Source organism: Palaemon carinicauda, chromosome 45 (assembly GCF_036898095.1).
Source record: "Palaemon carinicauda isolate YSFRI2023 chromosome 45, ASM3689809v2, whole genome shotgun sequence".
Taxonomy (NCBI): domain Eukaryota; kingdom Metazoa; phylum Arthropoda; class Malacostraca; order Decapoda; family Palaemonidae; genus Palaemon; species Palaemon carinicauda.
Window position 1 is genome coordinate 22,105,726 of NC_090769.1, and position 4,422 is coordinate 22,110,147.

Genomic DNA, 4,422 nt, shown 5'->3' on the forward strand with positions numbered 1-4,422 from the left:
AGGATTTTATTTCACGAGATTAAAGTATTTAAATGATAGTACATTATATCTTTTAAAAAATATTCTGAGAGAGAGAGAGAGAGAGAGAGAGAGAGAGAGAGAGAGAGAGAGAGAGAGAGAGAGAGAGAGAGAGAGAGAGGCATCGATGACTGCACTCATGTCTAGTCTGTAATACATAAATTGTTAAAACAACTGTTTTCCCTAAATAATTTACTGATGAAATTTTCAATTAAATATGCGAAGAACCAGCTGAGAACTGATTAGAGTTCTTTAAACTCGAATGCAAGTTTTGTATTAACAAGCAAAAATAATAACTAATATGGATAGGTCTTGAAGTATTTGCAAATTATATGTTGCCTTTTGCTCATATAAGTTGATATGAGAGAGAGAGAGAGAGAGAGAGAGAGAGAGAGAGAGAGAGAGAGAGAGAGAGAGAGAGAGAGAGAGAGTTCCTGAATACCATGACAGCATAAAGGATAAATATAATTTTATAATAGAAGCATAAGACCAAAATTAAATCTTTCATGAACATATAATTTTTAACATCATGTATCCACTGCCTTATTCCTGCCTTTGCCTTTATTATACTCAACGCAGGGAGAAAGGACCGGTAAGGGACGACACCTGGCTTTAAACGGATTTTCCCTATTATGCCACTTTTCCAGTTTACCGTTTTCCTATCTTTCTCTATGTCTGTTTCTATATAAATTATTGTATTTCTAAAATTGTAGCTGAAATGACACTATTTTCAACATCACCTGAGGTAAAATTCAAGGTGTGTTTTCTGTATGATTCTTCCCATCCTAAACATGTCATATGTGCAGGATCCGTCCCCACGCTCATATGCTAGATGTTGCCTCTACGCACACTGTGACATGAACACGTACTTGCAATGGACCGTTCACCTGTTTCTAGCTCGCCATATGGCAACCATCAGAGCTAAGCTAAGGCAGATTTCTACACTGTGAACAGGTATTTCTTGGGAGAGAGAGAGAGAGAGAGAGAGAGAGAGAGAGAGAGAGAGAGAGAGAGAGAGAGAGAGAGAGAGAACCTTACCTTATTGCCTTGTGCCTTATTTTTTGTTTGGGTTCCCCTAGGTCCCTCAGTGTGAGGCACCTCGAGAGAGAGAGAGAGAGAGAGAGAGAGAGAGAGAGAGAGAGAGAGAGAGAGAGAGAGAGAGAGATTAGTAAAAAACTCACCATCAGAGATAGAATATTGTCATAAACTCAACAGATAGAGAGAACAAAAAAAATGAGAAAAGTGTATGCGAGATGTGATCAGTGGTGACATGGTATCAATAAGGAATTCCGTTTCAACCCCGGTGCCTTACCCGATCGGCCTTTTCTCGCTGCGTTGAGTATAGAAAACCAAAACCATCAAGAGCCCAATAAAACATACGTCAACTAATAACTCATCAAGAAGGAAAAGTTGGCCACTAAAACCCAACACCATCAAATCATGGAAACAGTGGAAAACAAGTGACTTTTAAGTGGAAAATAAGTGACTTCTAAGATCACAATCTTGAAGAGAAGTAAAAGAAGTTGAACAATCCCCGCTACATTTAAGAAGTCCTTTGGGGATAATATTCGGGATCCAGTCTTAAAAAAAATAATAATAATGATAATGATAATAATGGAAGAAATGAACAATAGTGTAAGCGAATAAATAAAAATATCAACAGAAAGAAAACGAATATATACAAATACTTATATATATATATATATATATATATATATATATATATATATATATATATATATGATACAGTATATATATATATGAATATGTATATATACAGTATATATATATATATATATATATATATATATATATATATATATACATATATATATACATATATATATATATATATATATATATATATATATATACTGTATCTATATATATATATATATATATATATATATATACTGTATCTATATATATATAAATATATATATAATACAGTATATATATATATATATATATATATATATATATATATATATATATATATATTATATATATATATAATATATATATATATCTAGTGTTTGTGTACAGGCACGTACCCTTTTCTATTAACACCATATATTAAACTATCAAAGCACAACCTCCATTTATTCCATTCTCGTGGAAGGTTCCCCCAAGAGGTTTCCCGTGGTTATGTGGGTGCTCTACCCCAATTGCACCCCACCATTCAAGGCGCACTGCGAGGCATAGGTGGGCGGGGTGGGCGGGGGGGGGGGCGTAGTCTGGGAGGGGGGGAGGGGGGGGATAACATGATGGTCATTCCCACGTAGCTATTAAGGGATGTGCAATTTCCTTTGTTGCATGAATGTTTGCAGTCCACATGGGAATGTTGCACGAAGTTGCTGCTTTCGGATAGTTTTTTTTTTTCCCCCGTCAAGATGATTACCACCTTATATGAACCCGTGCGCATGCACGGACGCAGACACACACACACGCGCTCACATAATATATATATATATATATATATATATATATATATATATATATATATATATATATATATATATAAATATATATATATATATAAATACATATATGTATAAAATATGTATTATATATATACATGTATATGTATATATATATTATATATATATAATATACATATATATACATACATGTAATATATATACATATAATAATATATATATATATATATATATATATATGTATATGTATATATATATATATATATATATATATTATATATTATATATATATATATATATATATGTATATATATATATATATTATATATTATATATATATACACATTATACATATATTAACATATACATGTAATATATATATATATACATAATATATATATATATATATATATATATATATATATATATATATATAATATACTGGTCAGTCAATTGACCGTCACAAGCCAATTACTACGTTTTATTCATTCTTCTACCGTTATCACATCTACCCACAGATAAAGGATCTTTATTTCGAACAATGTTACCTTATGTTAAGTGCAAGCTGATATGTAAATGCATGGGGCATTGTGATACACGCCTTCTTGTTGGAGGTTAAGAGAGTCCTGTTGGAGGTTAAGAGACTCCTGTTGGAGGTTAAGAGACTCCTGTTAGAGGTTGAGACTCCTGTTAAGAGGTTAGAGACCCTTGGTAGAGGTTAGAGACTCTTGTTGGAGGTTAAGAGACTCCTGTTGGAGGTTAAGAGACTCCTGTTGGAGGTTAAAGATTCCTGTTAAGAGCTTAAAGACTCTTGTTAGAGCTTAGAGACTCTTGTTAGAGGTTAGAGACTTCAGTTAGAGCTTAGAGACTAGAATTAGAGATTAGAGCCTCCTGTTAAGAGTTTAGAGACTCCTGTTAAGAGCTTAGAGACTCCTGTTAAGAGCTTAGAGACTCCTGTTAGATGTTAAGAGACTCCAGTTAAGAGGTTAGAGACTCCAGTTAAAAGGTTAGAGACTCCAGTTAAGAGCTTAGAGACTCTTAATAGAGCTTAGAGACTTGTTAGAGCTTAGAGACTCTTGTTACAGCTTAGAGACTCGTGTTAGAGCTTAGAGACTGCCCTAGGAGAGGCTATTTTCTGATGTTCCTTGTATTATGGGATTTGCTGTTCATTCTCAAATAATAAATTAAAAAAAATGGTTTTTCAAAGTTGTCAGCAATATTCCTTAACTGAAAATTCATTGAACACGAATTTTTTTTTATTATTATTTAATTAGTTATTTATTATTATTTAAAAAAAAACAATAGTTTTTCAACATGGTCAGCAATATTCCGTAACTGAAAATTCATTGAACACGAAAGTGATTTTTAATTTATTTATTTAAGTATCTTTTTTTTTTAAACCAAACGTTTTACGTGATTTGTGGAATTTCGGTGTCATTTCCACGTGAAATGACTAGACTGTTCAAAACTCATCTGGAATAATTGAGAAAATAGAAATGACCGAGTAGACGTCAATTATGGCTTGAGAAATTTTTGCTTGAAAATAAAACTCTACAGGAAACGTATAACGTGATAATGTTGAAGGACGGAATATTTTTTAATTTGTAATTTTGTAATTAATGCAGTCTTATTCCTCTACGTAATTTATATATATATATATATATATATATATATATATATATATATATATATATATATATATATATATATATATATATATAATATATTATTATAAATATTATATATATTATTTTATATATATATATTATGTATATTATATATATATATTATATTATAAATATTATATATATATATTTATATATATATATTTATATTTATATATATATATTCTATATATATAATATATATATAATAATAATAATAATAATAACAACAACAACACATGCACCTAAAACTGTTCAAACTAAAACTATAAAGTATAGATTTAAAATACAAGTCTAAC